This window comes from Pongo abelii, chromosome 5 (assembly GCF_028885655.2).
Source record: "Pongo abelii isolate AG06213 chromosome 5, NHGRI_mPonAbe1-v2.0_pri, whole genome shotgun sequence".
NCBI lineage: Eukaryota > Metazoa > Chordata > Mammalia > Primates > Hominidae > Pongo > Pongo abelii.
This window is the reverse complement of record NC_071990.2, coordinates 128,115,621-128,125,234: the sequence shown is the minus strand read 5'-3', so window position 1 is coordinate 128,125,234 and position 9,614 is coordinate 128,115,621. Positions and strand designations below refer to the sequence as shown.

General features: G+C 35.7%; 1 pseudogene; it reads right to left on the bottom strand.

Moving 5' to 3' along the window:
• Positions 1-3,874: 3,874 nt before the first annotated feature.
• On the bottom strand, positions 3,875-6,003 carry LOC100456365 (small ribosomal subunit protein eS4, X isoform-like; annotated as a pseudogene).
• Positions 6,004-9,614: the final 3,611 nt, after the last annotated feature.

The window sequence follows — 9,614 nt, the reverse complement described above, 5'->3', positions numbered from 1 at the left end:
ATCTCCTCTAGATTTTCTATTTTGTGCACATAAAGGTGTTCCTAGTAGCCTTGAATTATCTTTTGTATTTCTGTGGTATTGGTTGTGATATCTCCCATTTTATTTCTAATTGAGCATATTTGGATTGTTCCTCTTCTTTTTTAAATTAATCTTACTAATGGTCTATCAATTTTGTTTATATTTTCAAAGACCCAGCTTTTGTTTCATTTACCCTTTGTATTTTTTGTTGTTGTTGTTTTACTTTAATTTAGTTCTGCTCTGATCTTTGTAATTTCTTTTCTTCTGCTGGGTTTGGGTTTGTTCTTGTTTCTCTAGTTCCTTGAGGTGTGACCTTAGATTGTCTATTTATGCTCTTTCATATTTTTTTGATGTAGGCATTTAATACTATGAACTTTCCTCTTAGCACTGCTTTCACTGTATCCCAGAGGTTTTGTTAGGTTGTGTCACTATTATCATTCAGTTCAAATAATTTTTTAATTTCAATCTGGATTTCATCATTGACTTAAAGATCATTCAAGAGAAGATTATTTAATTTCATGTATTTGTATAGTTTTGAGGGTTCCTTTTGGAGTTAATTTTCAGTTCTATTCAACTGTGGTCTGAGAGGATACATGATACAATTTCAATTTTTTTGAAATTTATTGAGACTTGTTTTGTGGCCTATTATATGGTCTATCTTGGAGAATGTTCCATGTGCTGATGGGAAGAATGTATATTCTGCAGTTATCGGGTAGAATGTTCTGTAAATATCTGTTAAGTCCATCTGTTCTAGGGTATATTGAAGTTCCCTACTATTATTTTGTTGCTCTCTCATCAGCATGTAGTAATAGTTGTTTTATAAATTTGGGAGCTCCAGTGTCAGATGCATATATATATTTAGGATTGTGATATTTTCCTGTTGGACCAATCCTTTCATCATTATATAACGTTGCTCTTTGTCTTTTTTTTTTTTTTCTGTTGTTTCTTTAAAGTCTGTTTTGTCTGATATAAGAATAGCTGCTCCTGTTCACTTTTGGTTTCCATTTGCATGGAATATCTTTTCCCACTCCTTTACCTACAGTTGATGTGAGTCCTTATGTATTAGGTGAGTCTCTTGAATACAGCAGATACTTGGTTGGTGGATTTTTATCGAATCTGCCATTCTGTATCTTCTAAGTGAAACATTTAGGCCATTTACGTTCATTAGTATTAAGATGTGAAGCACTGTTATATGCATCATGCTAGTTGTTGCTTGAATACCTTGTTTTTTTCCCCCATTGTCAGTTATTGTTTTATAGTCCTTGTGAGATTTATGCTTTAAGAAGGTTTTATTTTTGTGTACTTTGAGGTTTTGTTTCAAGATTTAGAACTCCTATAGCATTTCTTGTAGTGCTGGCTTGGTAGTGGTAAATTCTGTCAGCATTTGTCTGAAAAAGAATTTATCTCTCCTTCATTTATGAAGCTTAGGATTGCTGGATTCAAATTTCTTGCCTGACAATTATTTTGTTTAAGGCAGCTAAAGATAGGACCCTAATCCCTTCTGATCTGTAAGATTTCTGCTGAAAAATGTCCTTTAATCTAATAAATTAGATTAACATATAGGTTACCTGACACTTTTGTCTCATAGTTCTTAAGATTCTTTCTTTGGTCTTGACTTTAGATAACTATATAGGTTACCTGATGCTTTTGTCTCATAGCTTTTAAGATTCTTTCATTCGTCTTGACTTTAGATAAACCTGATGACTATGTGCCTAGGTGATGATCTTTTTGTGATGAATTTCCCAGATGTTCTAAAAGCTTCTTATATTTGGATGTCTAGATCTCTGGCAAGGCCAGGGAAGTTTTCCTCAATTATTTCCTCAAATAAGTTTTCAAAACTTTTAGATTTCTCTTCTTTCTCAGAAACACCAATCATTCTTATGTTTGGCCATTTAACACAATCTCAAATTTCTTAGAGGTTTTGCTCATTTTTAAAAAATTATTTTTTTCATTGTCTTTGTCTGACTAGATTAATTCCAAAGCCGTGTCTTTGAGCTCTGAAGTTCTTTCTTCTACTTATTCTAGTCTATTGTTGAAACTTTCCATGCATTTTGTATTTCTCTAAGTGTGTCTTTCATTTCCAGAAGTTGTGATTGTTTTTAATTTATGATATCTATTTCTCTGGAGAATTTTTCATCCATATACTGTATTGTTTTAATTTCTTTAAGTTGTTTTTCATATTTCTCTGGTATCTCCTTGAGTAGCTTAATAGTCAATTTTCTAAATTCTTTCTCTGGCAATTCAGAGATTTCTTCTTGGTTTGGCTCCATTGCTGGAAAGCTACTATGATTTTTTTTTTTTTTTTGGTGTATTATAGAACCCCATGTTGTCATGTTAACAGAATTACTTTTCTAGTTTCTTCTCATTTGGGTAGACTATTTCATTGGAAAGATCTGGAACTCAAGGCCTGCTGTCCAGATTCTTTTGTCCCACGGGTTGATCCCTTGATGTGGTGCTCTTCCCCTTCCCCTAGGGATGAGGCTGAGAGCCAGATTGCAGTGATTGCTATTGCTCTTCTGGTCCTAGCCACCCAGTGGGGCTACCAGGCTCTGGTGCTGAGGAGTATCTGCAAAGAGTTCTGTGATGTGATTCGTCTTCAGGTCTTCCAGCCATGGATACCAGCACCTGCTCTGGTGGAGGTGGCAGGGGAGTGAAGTAGACTCTTTGAGAGTCCTTGGTTGTAGATATGTTTAGTGTGCTGTCTTTCTTGAATGCTGGTTATGCTAGCAGTGAAGTTATCACATGGATAGACTCAGGACTTTCAGTTAGCCAGGATGTTGCAGGCAGTGGAATTAGCTGTTGGTTTCTTCTTCCTGGGAGCAGTGTTATTCTGTCTTGAGTTGCTCTAATAGCCTGAGTTGGTTGGCCTCTAGCCAGGTTGTGGCACTTTCAAGAAAGCACCAGCTGCAGTAGTAGAAGAGGGGAAGGGAGGGGAAGGGAGGGGAAGGGAGGGGAAGGGAGGAGAAGGGAGGGGAAGGGAGGGGAAGGGAGGGGAAGGGAGGGGAAGGGAGGGGAAGGGAGGAGAAGGGAGGGGAAGGAAGGGGAAGGAAGGGGAAAGGAAGGGAAGGGAGGGGAAGGGAGGTAAAGGGAAGGGAAGGGAAAGGAAGGGAAGGGAAGGGAAGGGAGAGAGAGAGAAAGAATGAAAGAAAAAAGAAAGATCTGTAACGTGAAAGAGAGAGACAAACTGAAAATTAAAACCTAGTAGAACCAGAACTAATGCAGAAAACAGAACTTTAACAAACAAAAAAGTATAAATCAGCCTTAGGGAGTAACAAGGTAATATAATACATCTATCAGCATCTAAGAAAGAGGAAAATGATGAAATTGCAAATATGATAGACAATTATAATTTGAAATTTTAGCAGAAATGTTAAAAAATAAAACGAAGTAAATATTTCAGGAAACAAAACAATGTAATTGGAATAGAATAAAAATGATAAAATATTCAGAAAAATCAATCCAGATGTCAACCATCAGATTATTAGGTATTCCAGAAAGAAAAAAAGAGAAAATATAAGTTAAAAAAATCATTAAATATATAGGATGAAGATCCAATTTGTGAAGAGAGTGATAATTTAATTTCAAATGCCTAATTTCTAGTTTCATTTTTTAATATTTTATTTTAAATTTCAGCTTTTATTTAAGATACAGGGGGTATATATGCAGGTTTGTTACATGGGGATATTGCACAATGCTGAGGTTTGGGGTAAAGATCCCATCACCCAGGTAGTAAGCATAGTACCCAATAGGTAGTTTTTCAATCCACGCCCTCCTTCCTCCCTCCCACTTCTAGTAGTCCACAGTATCTATTGATCCCATATTTATGTAAATGTGTGCTTAATGTTTAGCTCCTAAATACAAGTGAGAACATGTGATATTTCTGTTCCTTCATTAACTCACTTAGGATTATGTCTTGCAACTGCATCTATGTTGCTGCAAAGGACATGGCTTTATTCTTTTAATGGCTGTGTAGTATTCCATGGTATACGTACAACATTTTTTAAAAAATTAATCTACCATTGATGGGCACCTGAGTTGATTCCATGTCTTCGTTATTGTGAATAGCATGGCAATGAACATACAAATGCATGTGTCTTTTGGGCAGAATGATTTATTTTCCCTTGGGTATATACCCAGTAATGGGATTTCTGGGTCTAATGGTAGTTCTGTGTTAAGGTCTTTGAGTAATCTCTAGACTGCTTTCTATAGTGGCTGGACCAATTCACATTCCCGCCAATAGTGTATAAGCATTCTCTTTCTTCCATAGCTCACCAGCATCTGTTGTTTTTTGACTTTTTAGTAATAGCCATTCTGACTGATGTGAGATGATATCTCATTGTAGTTTTGATTTGCATTTCTCTAATGATTGGTGGTGATAAGCATTTTTTCATATTTGTTGGCTGCTTATATGTCTTCTTTTGAGAATATCTGTTTGTCCCCTTCTCTCATTTTTAAATGGGGTTATTTTACAACAATCTGATCTTCAACAAGGCTGACAAAAACAAGCAATGGGGAAAGTATGCCCTATTCAATAAATGGTGCTGGGAAAACTGGCTAGTCATATGCTGAAGACTGACGCTGGACCCCTACTTTTCACTGTACACAAGTTTTTTTTAATCATGCCGAATTATTTTAAATTATGTACAAAGATATAACATGTCACCCAGAGACCATTTCACACACTGTTCTGTTTAGCCACCAGTCTCTTGTCTCTGTCTTTAGCAAAGGTGAGGTGGACACCCTTTCCTTGGGGAAGGTTTGTTGCCCTTGGTTTGTTGCCATGGTTTGTGCCATGGTTTGTTGCCCTTGCCAATAACAAAAAATGTTGGAAAGCCAGGTGGCAACGCTGTTGCCATTGGCGTCTTTCACGTGAACCATGGCAAAATATCCAGGGTGCCTCTCTCTGTTGGTGATCACACCAATTCTTCCCAAGTTAGCACCTTCAGTCACCATACACTGGTTACCAGCATCAAGCTTGATGAAATCAGTATCTTGCCAGTCTCCAGGTCAATCTGAATGATTTCATTAACCTCGATGAGGGGATCAGGGTAGCAGATGGTATGAGCATCATGAGTCACCAGTTGAGGGATTCCTTTTGTGCCCACTAAGATTTTTCTCACTTTGCATAACTTGTACTTGACCTCCTCAGGTGTAATACGATGTACATCAAAGCAACCCTTGGTGTCATAGATCAGAGAGAAATTGTCTCCCTTGTCAATGCTGATGACATCCATACATCTAGCAGGGTAGATTATATCAGTTCGGACCTTGCCGTCTATCTTAATGAACTGCTGCATGCAACTCTTTCATTTCTTCTCAGGGCATACTTAAGTCTGTTCCTTAGGAAAATGATGAGGGGGAGACACAATTTAAGCTTGTGAGGACTGGTGGATTGACGAAGAGCAAACACACTGGTCAATGTATCCAGCATCCAGTACTTTGGAGCTGCCACCCATTTCAGATGCTTCTTGGGACCAGGAGCCATGGCTGTGCTAGGCACGGAAACAGCCAAAAATTAACTCAAAATGGATGAAAGATTTAAATGTAAAACCTCAAACTGTAAAATTCTAGAAGACAAATTAGGAAATACCCTTCTTGATACTGGCCTTGGCAAAGAATTTTTGGCTAAGTCCCCAAAAGCAGTTGTAACAAAAACACAAATAGACATGTGGGACCTAATTAAACTAAGAAGCTTCAGCACAGAAAAAAAAGACACTATCAACAGAGTAAACAGACAACCTGCAGAACAAGAGAAGACATTTGCAAACTATGCATCCAACAAAGGCTTAATAGCCAGAATCTATAGGGAACTTAAACAAATCAGCAATAATTTCTAGTTTCTACTGGCACAGGAAATACAAAAAGGTACCACACCAATGCACACTATTATGCATTATCATAATACCAGTGATAGAGAGAGGATTCACTAACTTCTAGAGAGAAAAACACTTCATAGGAAGGAGCAATCAGAATAACATCATATTTTTCCACAGCAACATTTGGTACTGCAAGATAATGAAAGATCTGATAGAATATTTGTTAACATTTGTAAATAGAAGAAATTATATAAGTGAAAAAACTGAGACAATAATTAACTCTAGAGAAAACAATGAGGTTTCAAAAGACAGGAAATGCAACATATTACACTGCTTTCTTATTTAGCAAACAATATTTATATATTCACTGTAATGAAACTACATCATCAACTAATAATTATGATAAAGTACATACAATATAAGATATACTATGTATTTGAAGATGAGAGTTGGCATGAACAAGTTTACCTTCTTTTTCAAAATAATAAATTTATTATATATTTATAATTAATAAATCAAGGGAAAGAAATACAGCCATGTTACTTAGGTTTTGAAAAGTGAAGAAATTATGGCTAATGCCAGAAGATATAACTGAAAGTATTAATACTCCTTCTAAGCAATTTAGAGAAGAGCAATGCAGAGGACACTGATTTCAAAAGAATCCTCTGATACTGTTAATAATTATGTGCATGAATTATTTGATTAAAAATTTAGACATTACATAATTCAATATAATATTTAAAATAATGACTCTGTGTCCTGTGTCCTAGGGGCAGGCTTAAATCCTCTTTGGGGAAAGAAACGATCACAGGGCTGCCTCCTTTAATTTTATCCAAACCAACTTATTTAAGTTTCCCTAACTGCCATCTTTTGATCCAGGAATTTACTTTTCTTTCAAAGCAGAGCAACTAAAAGATGAGGCAACATGTACCCCCACGTTCATTTTATTTATGCAAATCCTAAACATACCAGTGAAAGGAAAAACAGGCACGTGCACACCCAAGATATTCCCAAGCATGCATTTTGTTGTTCATTTCTATTCACCACCCACCTGCCATCTCCTCTACTCGATATACCTTCTATATTTTAATCTAGTTTTTTTCTTGAGGTGCTATTAGCCAAACCATATGCTGTTCCATTGCTAATTGCTTTCCCTCTCTGTGTGAACAGAGCCCTGTGTCCAGCATGGTCAGGGATTATAGCTCAACAGCTAATTTTGCCTCCAGTCTGCTTGATCCCCTTACAGCTGTGTTCTTGGCTTACTTTGCTTTGGTGTTCAAAAAATTACAGGTATCATAATGTTTATTCTCTCTTATCTTCCCTGCATATTCATATATATTACTGACCAAGACATGTTCTTCTGATTTAGTACCTTTTACTGCTATTAAAATACAAATCCAAATATTCCTAATCACATTGTTATAACTTTTCCTTTACATAATATCTAACCAAGAACCAAGCATATTTTATGTTGACCAATATTGTGCATCAGAAAGTAGTATGACAGAGGAATAATAATCATCATCACAATATTATTAGATATCATTTACATGTTTTGAATGTTTTCTGTGGGTCAAGTTCTGTGTTAAGTAATTCAGATGCATTATCACAACAGCCCTGTAATATAGGTACTATTATGATCTTACAGGTGAGAAAACTGAAATTTAGGGATATTAAATAACTTCCAAAGTTCACAAATCAAGTCAGAGATAAAACCAGGAGGCATAAGTTCCTATTGGATCATAAAAATGCGATTCCATTTTGCCTGTGAGGAATAAAAGGTTTGGGAAAGAGTCTTGAAAGAGATAATTTCTGAATTAAGTCTTGAAAAAAATACAGGAGCAAACACATGAAGAAGTAAGAGAGTACGTCATCTTAGTGAAGCCAAAAAGAGATCAGTATGATGAAATTACACGCCATGATGACCTTTATTAAAACATAGCCACACTTATTTGTTATGCATTATCTATGGCTGCTTTAGCACTACAATGTTGAAATTTAGTAATTGCAGCAAAGTTCATTTGGCTTACAAAACAAAGTATTTGCTATCTGATCCTTTATGGAAAGGCTTGCTAACCTCTATTTTAGAGAGTCAATTAAGTCTTAGAGCAATTAAAAATAAGAAAGATAACCTAAATAGTTTTATTTTTACTTTCATTTATTTATTTTCCAGCACTCCTTATTTCTTTGTGTAGTTGTAAGTTTTTGTTGAGTACCATATTTCTACTGCCTGAATATCTTTTAAGATTTCTTATGTAACAGCAGATCTTAGGCCAGGTGTGGTGGCTCACACCTGTAATCTTAGCACTTTGGGAGGATGAGGCGGGTAGATCACTTGAGGTAAGGAGTTCGAGACCAGCCAGGTCAGTATGGTGAAACCACATCCCTACTAAAAATACAAAAATTAGCAGGCGTGGTGGCGGGCACCTGTAATCCCAGCTACTAGGGAGGCTGAGACAGGAGAAATGCCCGAACCCAGGAAGTGGAGGTTGCAGTGAGCCAAGATCACGCCACTGTACTCTAGCCTGGGCAACAGAGTGAGGCTCTGTCTCGAAAAAAAAAAAAAAAAAAAAAAAAAAAAAAGCAGATCTTATAGAGAAATCACTATTTTCCTGTTAGTGATGACCTTGGTTACCAAAATAAGTACAATCTCACTTAAATGGCAAAACTCAAGCTACTTCTTGTTTGCTTCTGTTCTTATAACATGGCTCTCCAATGTTTTCTCATACTTTTTTTTTAACTTCTATTGAAAAATATTTAAACTGGCAGGAAAATCTGGCAATGATACAATAAACTCCCATGTATATACACCCAAAGTGACCACACTTTCTTTCCTACACACACATAATAAAAAAACACACATACATTTCATATCAACTAAAGCATTTGAGAGTCTTTGACATCATGACTTTTAACCCTCAAATACTTCAGTGTACATTTTCTAAGAAAAAGGACCTTATTACCTAAAGCATGGCACAACTATTAATTTCAAAAATTTAAACATTAACACAAGATTATTTCTTCCATTGTTTTAGTGCTGTCCTTGCAGCATATTTTTTCTGATTGATGATTTTCTGTTTTTTTCTGATGATGCAGAATCATGCATGTATTTACTTGTCATATGTCTTTAATCTCTTCTAAGCTATAAGTTTCTTAGTCTTTCTTGGTCTTTCATGAAATGACTTTTTTTTAAAGGGTACGTGCCAAATGTGTTTTGTAGAAAGTCTCTCAATTTGGATTGTCTGCTAATTTCTTCATGACAAGATTTAGTTTATGACTATTCTTGCAAGAATACTATTATCTCTCTCCCCATATATATATATAGATATATACTATACAACATATGTACTATACTATACAATATATGTGCTGTGTCCTTCTTAGCATATTATTTCAAAAGGCACACAATATTTATTTGCTCTGCTGATGATAACTTTAATCATTTTGTTAAGATGGAGTCTGTCAGATATTTTCATTTTACAATATTTTTCCCCTTGTAACTACTAAACAATATGTGGGGAGATACTTTGGAAATATATAAATACCCTACTGCTCAAACTTATCCAATGATTTTACCCCAGCAGTGTTGGTCTGCTCCTGGTTTCTCAACTTTTACCTACAATCAGAGTTGGCTAGTGAAAAGAGTCTACAGATCCTCCGTGCCAATATACCATACTCTCTAGGCTTTTGTTTCTTGCCTTTTCTGTTTTCAGGTCTTTGTTTCCTAATTACTATGAGACTTTAATAGGTTTCACTTTCGATTTCAAAAGCTTTTAGTTT